The sequence below is a fragment of the Temnothorax curvispinosus genome, unplaced genomic scaffold, assembly GCF_003070985.1.
Source record: "Temnothorax curvispinosus isolate PA1 unplaced genomic scaffold, ASM307098v1 QBEX01008590.1, whole genome shotgun sequence".
Classification (NCBI taxonomy): Eukaryota; Metazoa; Arthropoda; class Insecta; order Hymenoptera; family Formicidae; genus Temnothorax; species Temnothorax curvispinosus.
Window position 1 is genome coordinate 508,956 of NW_020218370.1, and position 17,118 is coordinate 526,073.

At 40.3% G+C, this 17,118-nt stretch overlaps 1 protein-coding gene across 6 annotated transcripts in view; it reads right to left on the minus strand.

The window, feature by feature from the left end:
* LOC112458001 (latrophilin Cirl-like) overlaps window positions 1-17,118 on the minus strand; it is a 533,024-nt gene that overhangs the window by 444,769 nt on the left and 71,137 nt on the right. The window contains exon 1 of one of the 6 annotated variants that reach the window (XM_025021374.1): window positions 608-956. The exons of 4 other annotated variants lie outside the window; for them this stretch is intronic. The gene's annotated coding sequence lies outside the window, so the exon portion shown is untranslated. Of the gene's footprint in view, window positions 1-607; window positions 957-17,118 lie in introns of those variants that run through there. One more of the 6 variants, XM_025021376.1, reaches the window with a different exon arrangement.

Genomic DNA, 17,118 nt, shown 5'->3' on the forward strand with positions numbered 1-17,118 from the left:
TATATAATGTAAGATTGAAGAAGACCTAGATGATGATCGATCAGTATACCGCGCCGGAGTTATGACCTAACGAGGCCCTTGCACATGCAACGCCTCGGGCGGTTGCAAGTTCGTCATCCCGGAATAGATCCGCCTCCGAGTCGCAAACACGTACACAGTACATAAACTAACATACGTAATTGGCAATTACTCTGCTATTATTTCACGCGATTCTTGCGCACCGCAACTGTCTCCGAAGATTTCAAGACGTTTCTCTGAACAGATTTCTTAAATTACTACTGATAATATCACAGCTGATATTTTATTTATTGGTAAAATTAATAAAATGATATTTCTTAGGATAGTCGTAACAATATATAATTTTTTGGATAAATGATTCGTTCAAAGCTGCTGAATAGATTTTTTTAAGTGCAGTTTCTTTACTCTGTTAATTTAATCTTTAAAAAGATAGATTAAGATTTCCAGAGCTGACAAATTTTTAATACCGTGTAATATTTAAAAACAAGTAGTATCTTAATCTAGTTTTTGCACTCGGTATTTCTATTGCGCTTCTTATTCTAGTATAGCATCTAGTATCCCCCGCTCTCGCAGGACCGAAAGGACTCACCTTCGCGCGTTGCACTGTCGGGACTCGGCACGGCTGGCGAGGTCCGAAGGGGAGGGGAAAAAATCAACGAGCAGGAAGAAATCAAGATCCCTCGCGCGCCGCGGGCTTTCTGTTTCCCTCGGAGGGGTGAGTGCGTGCGTGCGTGCGTTCGTTCGTGCTTGCCTGCGTGCGTGTTCGGGGTCTCTCTCGCGTGCGGCGTGAGAACTCTTTTTCGGGCCCTCACGAAACGATAAAAAGTAGACGAAGAGGAGGACGAAGAGTAGCACCCGGGAGCCTCTTTCTCTTTCTGTTCCTCTGCTCTCCTTTTCTGTCTACTTTTCTCCCTCTCTTTTTCTTTTTTTCTTTCTATTTTCCTCTTTCTCTCTCTCCCACTTTCTTCCTCTCTTTCTCTCGATCTCACTTTTTTCTTCCCCCTTGATCGCTTCCCTTATTATGCGAAACGGCACACGAATCTCAATGGCTTTGCGTGATTATTAATTAAGACATTCCTCGTCGAACGATTCGTCAATGAAGATGTCCCGACGCGCGACCGCCGCTATCCCGCAGCTGTCCTTAGGTCGCGTTAATTATGTCTGCAGGTAAATGGCGCGTCGCACCATTCCTAATTCGCGTGTTTCGGTCATACGCGAATGCGTCGCACACTAGAGGAGACGGACGGTCGTCAAAGGACCTGCGATATGTCTCGCGACTGCGTTTAGCATACACGAAGTTAATTAGTCTGATTAATCAGAGAACTTGACGCGCTGACTGTTGACTGTGTCCTTTCCCGTCCTTTGAGGAGAATGAGAAGTCAACAATCACGAAACAGTGGCATGTAGTTTAATATAATTAGTATTAAAGTGCGTCTATGACTGTAGCATCATGCGACGATTCATTAGTTAGCCGGAACTCAGGGTTCGATCATCCATTCGTCCCGGATCCCTTGCCGGTACGATCGAGACTCACAACGATTTATGATTGTGGGAATCGAAAGTGGGACGCATCCACCGCTAATTGTTCCTATCATTTATTTATCAGTTAACCGTCATCGATCACGATTACCGCGCACTATCCGATATTTCTTCTTTCAATACTCGGAACCTTTGCCAGCGATTGAAACACACGTAGTTTCGCGAATACTCGATTCAAGTAGCACTAATTGCTGTTAACGCTTATTAATTAGCTTGCAGCATTGCACGATTCCCAGTCACTTGTCAAACGTTCCTTTGATGTAGCACTTTGATCGCGTGTCCATAGCGTGCATTCTTCGCGCTGCCATTCCACAGAAGCGTGACTCTTGATAAGTGTTAATTATCCAGATATTAATTAGTCGTAATCGCAATTATCATTCCATCGTGCGATTCATTTTAATTGTTTCTTCACTACCAATGTCTCTATCGCGGAACAAAAGAATGGGAATTGCACTCGCGCGATCCATTAATTACCAAAGCGTGATATACCGTTATTTATCTGTCTGTTATTAAATGTTGCAATCACTCGCGTCTATTAAACGGCACATGAACTCTGTGTTCGATCGTCTATTCGACAAGCCACCCCGATGTTTACGACCTTTACGAAAGAAAGATCCTCCTTCCTGTCAGGAAACCAGGTTCATGCAACATTCATGGTACTGTCGACAAATGAAAATCCTTAATGCATCGATCCTGTTTACGATCGCTGTTTCATCTAATAGCAATCCAAAACTTTCGCAATCTAGAGACTCCCTCTCGAAAGGAACATGACTTAAACAGCGATCGAATCGCACGTATTTCCTGCTTTTCCTTTACAATCGGCTAATCGTTTTCCTCAACTCGAACGTTTCATCTTCAAGCGCGCTGATACTCGCTACGTATTAAGTACCACCGCGCGCGCGTACAGCGCGTTCTTGAAGTATTCATTCGTGAAATAATCGAGCCTCGCGTTTCTTCCTCTCTTTAAAAATTCATTCGCAGGGTGAGTAATTGACGCAGACGCCTGTTGGTTTTCTCAAGGTCGCCGTCGATTAATAGCAATTAAGAGAGCCTTTGATATTATCCTTAGATATCTTTTATGAATCGGAAAGTGAGTTTGGATATGCATTGAAGTCAAATTTTGCTTTGCAGCCCAGAGTCTTTTTTTTATAAATAGAGCCACAGAGATTTGGAATACTCCTCGTTTCTCCACTCAGACAATTCTTTATAAATCAAGATATGAATATATAGTGGAACAATTGGAACAAATGTAGCGCAAAATCAATGCGCTCATAAGTTAAATTATACTTCGTATCCTATCTCAGGATTGTCTTATTGAATCAAGTTACAAAGTTTGAACGATGGTATACAGTATAGCGGCCGAAGTAAAACAAATTTCCTTAGTTTCTCTTAGATCACTGTTTATGTACCAGGAGTTCCGTATCGTCCTCGGTCAATAACGAGCAACAGCAATGTACTCGTACGTTAAGTTAAGTTAAACTTCACCTTCCATCTTCGAATTACTCTCGACGAATTGGGACACGAAGTTTGAACGATCTTTCTCCGGAAAGTAGCAATCGGATTAAAATAAATCCTCCGCGCTAGCCTCGGGTCACTGAATCACTTTTTATAAACCAGAAGCTTTAAATCGTCTTGCGGAAGATAGAAAATAACTGTCCGCGATGAGCGAGAACTATCAGTCAGTTATTAAGTTAAAATCAAATTCTACCTTCTACCTCATCGAATTGTCATATGAAATTCTTAAATTGTGTGTCATCCTTGGACCGTTATTTGCGATATTCCTTGATAAACGAGAACGACGTAAACCATTTATCCGCGTTGGATCAAGTCATATTTTATTCCTCATCTCGTTTTCCTTAATCGTTCTTTACGAATCACGGTAATCTCTTCACGGTACTCCCTTTCGTCTCAGCCTCAGAGGGTCACTGATTTACGGATCCGGACCTGGACGCGAGGGTGGAAACGGTTCACGAGCTTGTCGACGAACCGGGCGCGCACAAGTCGGATTAATTACACCGACGGATTAATCAGTAGCCGGAACTCACTCGACCGAGTGGGTCACAGCATTGGATGCTGCACTGTCGCGGTCACTCGTGGCGACCGCACCGCGGACGCATCTCGGGGGCATTCGCACGCGGGCGCTTCCGGTTAACCGGAAGCGGCACACACAGCGGAGAGAGCGCACCCTCGCGTTCTCCCTCTCTCCGTCTCTCTGTCTCTCTCTCTCTCTCTCTCTCTCTCTCTCTCTCTCTCTCTCTCTCTTTCTCTCGCAAGCGGCTGGAGCACTCCGATCCGCACTCACCCGCTGGATCACCGGTAGCGCGCGCTACCGAACAGCACTGATTCGACGAACACACACAACCGATGACACACACAGCACGCGCGACACACACACACGTATATCGGGCACGTACGAGAACTATCCTCGCTGTCCTCCTCGTGCGTCCGTCCTGACACGTTCGTTTTTTAGAATCGTCGAAGGGATCGAGCACGCCGTAGACGGTCGATCCTTCTCGCGAGAGAGTCACGTGGACTAGTTGACCGTCTCAATGTTGTTACACGATGATGACGACGACGTTACGAACGAATCGGCACAACGATCGTCCCGGATCAATCGGGACATCTGTCAACTGTAAAGTATCCTCGAATGAATTCGTCACGATCACGATCTCCTTCCGCCACACCGGTGTCCCTCGATCGCGCTCGCGGAGTGACGTGCGACGCGATAAAACGCGGTCAACAATCGACAAAACGGAATCGGTTTTGCGCGTCCGGGCCACTCGGATGGACCACCGTGATCCGGCCTCGGAACACACGCTCGTTGGACTGTCGTTCGGAGCAGCTCGGGCCGCGGTTTAGTATCAACGTTCGTTCTTGGCTTGCGTCGCGCCCCTCCCGGGACGCCGGCCGACGCCAATCGAGTGCGCGTATACCTACTACGTGCACGTACCTGCGAACCTGCAGGAGGTGAATCCACCTCTTGCCGCCCAGCCTGAATCTCGACTGCGCGACCTGCGCCCGCGCGCGCGCGCATCCCATTCTATGCGATTGCATGTATACGTGCCTGCGACGAATATACATATATACGTACGCGTTTGTGGTTGTGGAGCTAGCATATATAGGATCTACGCCCGCGATTCTTAATCCTTTTCTACTGAATGTAGACGTCAAATAGAGGAAAAACCGTTCGACAGCGATGACGGATTGTTTTCATCGATGCGTTTTGCATATAAGTCATTAAACGACATTTTATACGATTCCTGTAGCAAAATTGTGTGTTAATCGTTTAGATTGTATCGTATAAAATTAATGTAATTAAATTTTGTTTCAATATTTAAATATTCCCTTAATTTTGTATCAGATATCCGCAAACTGCTTGAAAGCTTCTTCACACCTCTTTTCATAAGAAAGAATCAGTATCAGCACCAAGATGCTGTTGCATCTCCCGATGCCAATAAAGTACTTCATGTTATGAGTTTAAAAAATTTATTCGCGCTGTTCTTTTTTTGTAATACCATGGCGGATTAGCCAGATCTGATCTAGACAGTCCATTCCATTGAATCGGATGTGTCGTTTCGACTTCACGCTTTCGCTAATTGGCAGACACCAATCTAAATACTTTTAAATATTCGTTTAATGACTGGCCTGGTGTTATTCGCTACTGGCCTCTCCCCCTCCTCACACACACACACACACACACACACACACACACACACACACACACACACACACACCCCTCTCTCTCTCTCTCTCCTACTTGCGCGTGAACCCAACTCGACCCGAAAGGCGGATCGATACGATGAAAATGGGTTAACGTTTTACGATCCCGCCTCGCGCCGCTAATTTCGTGCATATTCGGATTAGCAGATACGAGGCGAGATATCCGAGACCGGAATAACTGCGGATTTCTTCGTTTTGTTCCTCTCCTTTTTTTCTCTCCCCATTTTTTTTCTCTTTCTTTTTATTTCCTGCTCGGCGAGATGTAAAAATGCGGAATTACCGTGCTCTTATCGAAAGCGTTACGGACTTCGTGCTTCCTGCCTGCATGCGCTTGCTTGCGCGGATGTTATCGGATGTCGTACACGACATATAGATGGATATGCACCGTTTTGTACGCTTCGTTATCCTGTGAATCCGCATGAATCTGCGCCTTCACGAGATTCTTTGTATTCGTGAATACTTTTTACGAGCGCCCCGTATCTAGCTAGCATCCGAAAGTGTGTCGCGGTGTATATCTATCAGATGTATGCAGCTTTTGCAAGTAGCTGTCATACCGAGTGAACCAGGAGCGCTAGCAATTGACAAGTCTGCACGTGACAAACGTGGCAACTGACAGTTTTATCGAAAATCATTTGCCAGTGACGCTAGATTCTCTGTAAAGTTTAAAAAATATATTTGTAAAAGCCGGACATAAATAATTAGATTATATTATTGATACCAATATATACATATATATCAAGCTCCTGCATTTCATATCGAAAATTGACAAATTGTATTCCTGAATTTTTTTCGCGGTTAATAATGAACACAGTTATTAATTATTTGTGATAAATGGCTATATTCCCTTTTTTTATATTTTATTTCTTTTCTTAATTAAACACACTATTGATTTACTGTATAAATATTTTACATGTACGTAGCATTATTATTCTATTCGAAAAACATTTTTTTTTCAGCTTGGAGTATTTTACTTATATATAAAATATGTATAAATAGGGATGGGAGTTTTACATATTATAATTACAGTCTCTCATTTGCGGTGTAAATTAAACTCTCCAAATGTAACATTTAAAGCTATATTTAGTAATTTATTTTAAATTATTTATATGAAATACGCAAATGCGGAATTATGATATTAACAATTTAAAAAAAAATGTGATAAACAATTCAATATATCAGACATCATTTATACTATTTAGCATTAAATGAAACAATACTAATTTAGGTAACATAGTATGTAACATAGTAATGACCTAATCAAGTTTTGATGTACTGAATAATTACATAATTTATCAAGAGCTTATATTTTTCCGTGTATCACGCTTCAACGCGTTCTCGGATTATTTATTTTCCGCGGGTGCGATGTATTTTACTTTCTGATCGTAGCCTTTTCTACCCCCGGTACACTCGAAGGAAAACGCTGGAAGTGTCGTTGAAAGTTTCGAGCACTCAGTCTACCATTATTGTTGGTAGTCCGCTAGAGAGAAACGCGCAGAGAGGAAGGCGCCTACGCTCGCGCGCGCCTCCGTGTGCGTATACGGATGCGCGTCTGTGCGTGGTGAACGTGTGCGAAGGGCGGATTTCATAGTCCATGTAGTTTGGCATCAATGCGAAATCTGGGGTTGGTTTCAGACGCACGATAAAGCCATTTCAAATTGAATAACAGATTTCTGGGCGCACAACAAAATGCACTTGCCGCAGAGGTTTCCGAAGCCTAGAAAGGGGATTTAAGCGATGCTATGTGTGCCTTTCTCTATCTTCACGCATGGCGCACACGCATTCACACAAGTGTCTCTCCTCGCTTATTCGACTTTGCCTTTAAAGGTGGGATCTATTTTTCCAATTATACTTTTTGCACACTCATATACATACGCGCAACGTATGGTTTACCATTCAGAAATGGAAGCGATTGTTTCTAAAAATTATCCGAATAGACTGAATAGACTTTAGGATCATATCGTTTACTTTTTCCTTCTCCAATTCAATTCTCAATACAATGTAAGTACTAATTACGAGGAAATAAACATCCAAACAATGTTTCCGTATTCACTGAAAAGGAACGGTAATCGTTATTTCGCAATTTTTTATTGAGCGAACGCTGTTGACATCTCTTGGGATCTTCAATCGGTTCGATAATTTTCGTATAAACGCAGATGACTCGCTTTTGTTTAATTAGTCATATTATCCGGATCCGTTGCGTACACGTTGCTACTCCGGAAACGATTCCAAGTAAATCCGATCTCGGGATTCGATTGCGAACCACAAACGGATTCGGCATGTGTGTTCCGTGTGAGTAAATCCTCAGGAATGCTTAAAAAGGCTGGTAGGAAACCGCTAATTAAAAGCGTTATTTTGTCACTGACCGACAATTCTCAGTCGAGACAGGAAAAAATCATTTCCTGCTTATCCGAATTAAGAAATTTCGATTCGTACCGCAAACCGAATTACAAATTAACGTTAAATCTGGCACGTGATAAACGTTTAATGCAATTAAATCCAAATTAACGTTAAATCTGACATGTTTTACTTATTTACCTGTTACATTTTATTTATTGCTTCTTTTATACCACGTTTATGTACAATAAATTATTGTCAAATTTTAATACTTTTGTATATAGGTGTTTTTTTATTTTTACTAACTGATTGTGCGTTGGTATTTATCTATTTGCTTACAGTTTAATGTCAGTGACATCAATATTTTTTGAAAAGCGTACATTTATTTATATCTCTTTTATTTCCAACAAACTCTTTCATATTACATTTCATTCATTGTCACCACATCGCAGATAGGTATACGTCGCGGAAATGTTGCATTGTTGTTAGATATTCACCGAGCTTTGACACTTGTTCGAAATAAAGAGGGAAGAGTTCCGAGATACCGCATTACAATACATTACAATTTTAAAGCAGCGCGAGTCAACGAATTCACTTGCCAGGCACAAGCCGGTATTCATTCTGGCGCACAACCTGACGGCTTGCAAGCTCGCGCTCTGCTTCTCGATTAAGCCGCGCGATTAGGACAGGCACCATATTACAGAAGTCCGTTTGATCGCGGCGCTTTGATCAACGCTGTTACGAAAACAGAATTACCATTCGTTCGTCACCGCCGCCCGCCGATAACATAGTCAATTCCAGGCAGTTCCCAACTTCCGTGGCGTTTGCCTACGGAACTAATATTTCGAAACTTTTCACGGCTGCGACATGACGACGTCTATCTCTTTTTCTCTCTCTCTCTCTCTCTCTCTCTCTCTCTCTCTCTCTCTCTCTCTCCCTCCCTCTCTGTCGCTCGGCGACTCGATCTCTCTCGCGAGAAAGTTTTATAACGCGAGGAAGCGTTCCCTCGCGCCCCGAAACGAAATGAACTCTGAACGCAAGCGGATTCGAGCCGGCCGCGTGTTATGTAGATGGTCACGTAGACGGACTGGTACAGCTTCCGGAATCCAGGGGCTTTTGTTGCGCGAGATTAGCATGCCCTCCTGATGGAGGATTTATTCATGTACAATTTAAACTAGCCGACCAGCGCCGGGGCTTTGTTCGCGTCTTGCATCGCGCGCGAGAGAACTGACTATAGTCACTGAAGATTGAATAATGGCGTATCGTGTGGGGTAAAACGGAAATCAATATATATAGTTGGGTGGCATCTGCTAATACGAAAAATAACGTGGACGTAATACACCTCTGATACTTGAGTACTTTTTTATAACTGTGATAGTATTATGTAATAGGATCATCGCGAGGTAAAAGTACATTTTCCAAGCGTGTGACTAATTGAGCGTGATTTGTATACTCCGTTATCAAAAGCTCGAGCGGTAGACGTGGACGCATCCCACGTATCCCTTTAATCAGTGGGAAACGTCTAGCTCGATAAAGCAGAAAGCGCGAAATCAAGAAAATGGATGCTTTCGGTGACTTCCGCTTTCTTATTCGCATGGGTGATGCAGTGTGCCGTGCAATGGCAATGCCATTATCTCGCGACACTTTAACGTCGTTATCGGCAGTGTGGATGTATATTATCCGAAAATTTAATTCCTTTCACTCTGACAACAATCGAGTAAAGCGGAACGGAGGCGCAAGTGCCGCCGGAGTTACTTTATGCTCGGCGCGATGTCAAAAAGGAATCCCGATAGACTGCATTAATCGTTCGGTCGTTCGTTATCGCATAAATTGCGCATTCTCGTCGCGAAATGAATTTCCCGCGTTTCCTAATCGAGCGGAAGTGATTTAATGTCGTATTTAATCGCCGAATAACGTCGTGCGCGATAACGCCGATTCTTCGTTGTTATATGTCGAAATACGGCCGTGGGATCGGCATGAGAAAGGATGATAGGAAACAAGATATCGTGAATTTATCCTAAGATATTATTCTTGATTTAAAAAATGAACAATGTTATTTTTCCTACGCAAATATGCCAAATAACGTAGCAAATAGCTTGAAGAACCGATTAAAACATCATCAAGTTATTTGGTATCCCTTTAAATGGTTTTTTTAAATTAAAATTTGAAAAAATTCAACATATTTTTATTGCAAAAATGATGTAATATGATTGACGAATTGTGAACATTTGACATGTAAAATTGAAATTTTCTTAGTGATAGGAGGCTATTTCAGAACACCATTTTCCCGTTACAAGCTGGGGATGTAAGGGGAAGAGGGAATCAAGTATCGTGAATCTTGCAAAGACATCGCGTCTGCAATTAACAGAGAAATGTACTTTGCAAACAACCCTCCCCTTCGCGCCCACGTACCGAAATGGTAACAACACGTGTCACGTGTGCGCGTTCTCACAGAATCAGCCCGGAGTAGCATTTACGAACAACAGCAAACACGTGTCGCGCCTTACTAAAGTATGCATTACACTGGGGGTAACGGTAACATTAATTGCTCGAAAATTAGTTTTGGCGGTAAAACTCGCTGTCACGGATTTGCCGGGCCAGCACTCGGGTCGGTAATATACCGCGACAGTAATAACTTGATATGTCTATTAATAATATTAATGATCGTTACAATTAATACTCGGAGGGTCGCACCTTTCCCGTAAACGCTGTTATGCTGTACTTAAGAGAACTGAACTGTATTAATCCTAAGTTAGACAATTTCCTGACTTTCCGAAATGTAGAACATCTGATAATACGAAGGGCTTAGACTTAGGACAACCTAATCTACATCACCATCGGCACAAGAAATATATAAAAAATAATGTTAATAAAAGTAATAAAAGAATTATGTTATTCTTCTTTTTTTTTCAGGTTTTTTTACTTACAAAACAGACATACAAAACGTAAGGATGTAGTCCTTATCAAGATTTTTACATTGCAAAATTAGCTAACACGAAATTATATTAAACACAATTGTTTATATTTTTTAAATTACAGACTAAATATAGTGATTTTATTCTCGACGTTTTGGTCGATAGAGAAGAACGCTTCAAATATATTATTAATTTTTACAATTTTATCTGTTACTGCATAAACAAAAATATATCGAGAAAGATATATTTAAGAAAGTAAATTACACAAAATTGACATGCTGGTAAGATTCGAGATTGCGCTAATGAGATTTAAGGCAACATGTCCGTCTCCTTTAGGATCTTATCGCGAGGACGTATCGCGTAACGGCGAGAATCTTTTAGCAATGCGAAATTCCAGAGCGCGCGCACGCATTCACTTCTTAAAATCCATGGCGGTGTAATTGCTTCGAGGACTTACGCTTTTACGGCGAGAGTTGCGGTCGGCTATCTTTTTCAAATCAGTTTTTTAATTCAGTCGTTTTATCGCTTCGCTTAATGTAACTTGCCCGCGGGAATCGTAAAGCTACAGAGACGGCAATTCCCGGTGGTGAGATGAAATTTTCATTGACAGAAACGCTTGGTTCGCTTAAGAACGAACGAGGACATCGCGTTCGTTCTAAATCTTAAAACAGCTACATGCTTTAATGGCCGCGCCGCTGAAAAAGGACGCGCGCCGAACGAATAATGGCCGACATGAAAGCAGCGTATCGCGTATTCCGCCGTTTATTCAATGCTATGTTTTATTTCACGCCGCTCCAGCTTTATTATCCCTCTCTTAGTTTTTCGTATGAAACGATGCGCGACTGCAGACGCCGTTTTCTCTCATGCCGAGAGCATTCTCATAGGAAAGTCCTTTTTCTATTAGTCGCAAGAGAAGAGGAGAGGTGATGGAAATAATTCTTAACGTATTATAATTTTGGAGATTATATTTATATAACGCAAATTTTTATATTCATGTTACGTGAACTAACGTGTAAACCAAACTTTTTATTCTTAATCCTCTTTTCTGATGTTGCGTGAATACTGAAGTGTAGACTTTGACATAGAAATTGAGATAGGACTATAGGGATTACTTTGTTGTAAATTATTCCGATGATACCGGATACTTTCGTCCTTCCGAAAATATCTCTTCGTTCTTTCACTTCTCGAGAAAGAACTTCGCAAGTATATATTTCTCACCTTCAACAAAAGAGAGACATAAAGACCTGACTTGCATTTACATAAAAGCGTATTGACCGTGCCCGTGTAAAGGTCAAGGCGTGATAAGCTGTCGAACTCCAAGTGCGAGAGAGGCAATCATTTGCATAACGGTCACACCCTGAACGTGATATGTGCACGTATACTGCTAAAAATGACCGGAAAATAAAATAAGACAGTTAATTTGCGTTAATAAATTAAATAGCGAACACACCGACCTGTTCCGACTTGCTGCATAAAAGGAGGGGCGTCGTCGTCGGCGGCGGCGGCATCGGTTTAAAGACGATCCCGATCCTCGACAACCACACCTTCGTGCGCCACCAGCTCTCGAGTAGCCTCGCGACTGGCCCGATAATTATCTTCGACCGGAGGTGTACTATTAGTGATCGCGGTTTGACGTGTACAGTTCTTATCATAGCCCCGTGTACACGTTCCCCTCGTAACCCGTTCCCTTTCGGAAGATCGTGCCGCTCTTTGCATCCTTTCACACCATTAGGAGACCACCTCTCCGGTTTCTCCGCCATTGCTTACACGATGCGTTTTACAATAATTAATGCATCAGTTAAAGTGAGAGAGGTAAGGGTGGATGGGAAAAAATGGGAGGGGATATGCCGGTACACTTATGCGATCGAGACAAATGAATGGTCGATGCTTCCACATTTGTTAAATACCTTGCATTTAAAAAAATATATAGTATTGAATATATGTATATATGTGTGTATATATCATTATAAATTTATATTTATATTATTTATATATGAAAGTATATATAGGTATTACATATACATATATTTATTTCTAGCGAATTGTAAAATTATTGCGATTCGAAATTATTAATTATTAAGATTCGAAAAATTATATTGTATTCAAAGCTAATTTTCTAAAAACGGTAATTAATTTAGTAGGGTCGGAGAAAAATGTTCTCTTACAAAATTAATACTTTACGAAGTGATCGGCTTATTGGCCCCCCGCGTAGCTTTTGATCCTGGCGACGACGTATATGTTAACATAATTGAAAAGAACTTTGTGATTAGCTTTGCTGCCGAAATTGCTTTCATCTTGTCGACGTGGGTATCGAAGAAAAAAATACATTAAATCGAAATTGTCAAACGCTCATATGGCGTTTGAAGTTCACAGCACAAAATTTCAATTTGGATTTGTTTGGCCAACAATCAAAATAAAGTTAATTTTAGAGAGCTTTTAAAATAGTCGACATCGATATAGATATATCAAATATTATTACATTATAAGAGACGATAAGAAAATTATATCATACCTTTCCATTTTATTAATGATAAAAATGACGAAATTTTAAAATGTTTCAAAATGTTAGAATGTTATTAATGTTATTAATGTAAAAATTAAAATCCGAAAGAAATCTCACAATAATTGGAAGAAATTGGCATAAATTGTGAATGAGTTTTTTAAATTCTTAAGTTATATTTAAATTTATAACACTCGCGTCAGATTTAGAATTATATTTATAATTTTAAATATACTGTGTATTTACGTTTGATATACGTTTGTATTTTAATATTATGTAATTGTATTGTGTCTTTTTATTATGTATCTTTTATTCCTCAAATGGTTTTTGTATCACGCGGTATATAAAAGTATAAGTAGAATTATATCCTGAATTTTGACACAAATTATTGATCGCTTACAGTGAACTCAAGACTGATAATAACGAAGATCGAAATAGTCTATATAACAAAATAGCGATTTTTATTTTCAAAATGGATTAGGGAGATCACGAAGAATACGGAGATTGAAAGGCGTGAAAGAAGAATGTTAGCCAGAGTTACCATCGCGTGCTACGATCCGGTTGTGTATCGGATATAAGTGATAAAAAATGGACAACAGGCTCGACCGGTTCACGGTTAAACCTCAATAAGCGTAAAGGCCGCGTACAAGTAATTATGAAAGAAGGTTTCAAGTGCCTTCGTGCTGTAAAATATTCATTTTTGTTATGAGGTAAATTACATTTAAACCATATTTCTTCTATAGGAACGTACGTACGTAAACATGTACGCATTCTGGCAGGTCTAAACGCAAATCGCACCACGTTGGAATATTAAAGCGATGCTTGGCTACCAAAAGAGCTGACAGGATTAACCCTCGCGCACATTTCGCATATGCGGTAATGTAACACGAGAGATCTTGTTGCGTGTTTTTACACGCGTTACTCTAAATAATTCGAGGCGCCCTGCACAGCAATGTATTTTGCCTACGAAACATGATATGATGAAAATAAATTACGATTAAAAAAGAAGAAAAATAAAAACGACAGGAATCGGTCAATATAATTTCCATTCGTGTACACAAATATTTATCCGTAATATTTCACACGTCTCTCCCTTCTACGACATCTTACGCATCCTCGAATATACTCGCCTAGAATTCTGATGATTCATCCGCATCCGTGGACAACGCTTAGGTGAAACGAACGGCATTCCTCGGCATTCTGCAAAATGACTTTCCCGAAACGTGATTTGTCAGAATCTTCCGGCGGAAACGCTGAAACGATCGGCTCGCACGACTTTCAGTGCGGCAAATTCGCGAGGAATTCGCGGAATGTCGCGACGATCGGCGCTCGCTTGAAAACTTTGCGAAACAGAAAAATTAGATATCCGTTGTCTGTCGTCGAGATTCGGGGCCACGCCGTGAATTTTCTAGGTGGAATGACGGTGCGAGGAGGAGAATAAGGAAGAGAGGAGGATGAAGCGCGCCGTATGATGTATGGGACTCTAAATCGAATTTTCGTTCGTTTGTAAACTTTGTTTGCCCGAAGAGTAGCAGGCTTAAAAGGATCTTCCAGCGCCGGGGATGATATTTCCTCGTTATTCCCGGAAAAATTTAACAGCAAAGTTACATTTTCAGCCCGTTTATCGCAGGCAAAAATGGATGGGCAATTATATATCTTTTTGAGCTCGCATCTTATAAATTGATATATATAAATATGATCTATTTTTGGTGTATGCCGAGATGTTCGCTCAAGGAAATTTTATGTCAGTCGTTTCTACTTTTCCTAAATTACTTATCTCATTGAAGCAAGAAATAGTGACTTTACTAAACAAAATTAAGTTTCTCAAGAAATCTATAGGAATTAATATATTTTCAATACATATATTTTTTATTTTTATACTTTTAAAGGCAAATTATATCACGATTTACAAATTTTCACAATTAATATTAGAAAGAAGACAAAGATAATTTTATTTTCTCTTTATTTCAAATTATTTTAGGACATGTTAGAAACTTTTTATATTTGAAAACTGTTTATTCATTATTTCATTTCAGAAATCATTTATTATTATTCAAGATACTGTATGTACAATATGTATATAAATATTTGAGACGGGAGGAAAATCATCATTTTATATCCCTGTCTGCGTTATTCTTTTGCGAAGGCAATGATCGATTCCGACGTCGTTGACTTTCCGAGTCCTCGGCCTCCCCTTCTTTTTCTCGTCCTCTAAAGAGCCTCTTCTTGCCGCGGCGGTATTCTGGCGTTCGGGTGACAGTGATCGAGCACTGTCATCCGAGCGAACGGCGCATGCCTTACAAGATTCTGTACGCGCCGGCAATTACACTATCTCGGGAATGCCTTGTATCGCTCGATTCTCGCTTTTCGCGGCATTAACAAAAGTGCTACACACCATGATCGGCTACTGGAAACAACAGTCGATCGGATCCGACTGGTCCCGGTAAAGTTGCAGCGTCGAGATAACGATGCTTATTGTTAGTGTCGCAAAGAATTGTCGATGCGTTACATATGCTGTTGCGTATAATAATGCTTTTTTAAAAGCAATTCAAATTTCAAAAAAAAAATGAGAAAAAGAGAGAAGAGAAATTAATTTATGACGTATACGTGTGTAACTTCCGTGGACTTTGTACATGTAAATCCCATATTCTTATTAAACAGACATTAGTCTTTCTGAAATGTATCTATAAAATTACAAAGAACAAGAAATATTAATGTAGTAGTTACAAGTAAAAGAACAAGAATTAATAATCTTCATACATCTTAAATTTAGTCTCTATGTTCTTTAGGATTAATTATTTATTTGCGGGAAGAAGTTGAGTGCTAAGAAGTGATACATAATAGATAATATATACAAAAGCTTGAGTTCAAATTTAAAACAAATATAAAACATAAGAATATATCTGGATACACATAAAATGCAATTGAAATACGAACAAAATAAAAAGCTTATTTATCTCTCTCTTTAATATTAATGAGATCAATGATATTTTTTGCAAATTATTCTTTCGAAATTCGAGGAACACCAACTTTTAACTTAAATGTTTTAAATCATAATCGTATATGTAAACAAATAATTTGTTATACTTTTATTTAATGTAATGATTTCATTTATTACCTATATAGTATATAAATCTGTATCGCATTTCTAATATGAAAAATCTCAAGTAGCGTTCTGTTACATATTTTGTTGTTCTAAATTTTTCAAGCATATTGCGGAAGATTTTTTTATCGTTCATGTAATTACGTTTTGGCATAGCATATGCGAAGATTAATAAGTTTGCCGGTGACTATGTAATAATAGAACCCTTTTATTCCCTCACAGAGATCAATACTAACATTACCGCTTTTTCATGAAGCCGCGCCTCTGTTAAGAAATCCATAAAGGCTCGCTGTACCGGGCTCTCGTGCACCCCTTTCTCAATTTTGCACACGGGCTCATCTCATAAGCGTCCCTTTTTGCGAGAGCGCCATGTTTTACGCAAGCATAAAGAGAGCGACGTGTTTTTTTCCTGCCAGCGACAATGACATGCGTTAGCAGCGTCGCTGCTATTATAATCATAATAATTATATAATAATTCAGCACGGCATAATCTATACATATTACATAGTAGATTCGGAAGCTTCGGAATATAATTCTCGATACTATTTTTCTACGACAGGAAAACAATATTATTATTTGTTTTTTATATACATGCTTTTCGAAAATCTCTTTTCAATCGCTATCGGTTGTGTTCGTTGCTCTTCAGCATTGTGCAATTTCGATTTACTATAACTTCCTCCCGGCGTAGGTATCAGAATTCCATTTTGAAAAGATGACGTTGTAGAGAAGATCGACCGACCATGCACTTTCGATGAACGCTTGCGGTCGGTCACTGTCAATCTTTATGGGGCCCCGTGGTCGATGGGCATAATTTAGAACGACGCGTACGTTCCCATGGCGATTTACCGCGCACGCTTTGTTACGACGTCCCTCAGAGTTACAGCGGGACACGCGTATTTCGCGTCCGTGGCGGCGGAATTGCGCAACATCGAAGAAGGAACCGCAGGAACGCGCGCGTGATTGCTCGTGAACTATGCATCATTCTACCG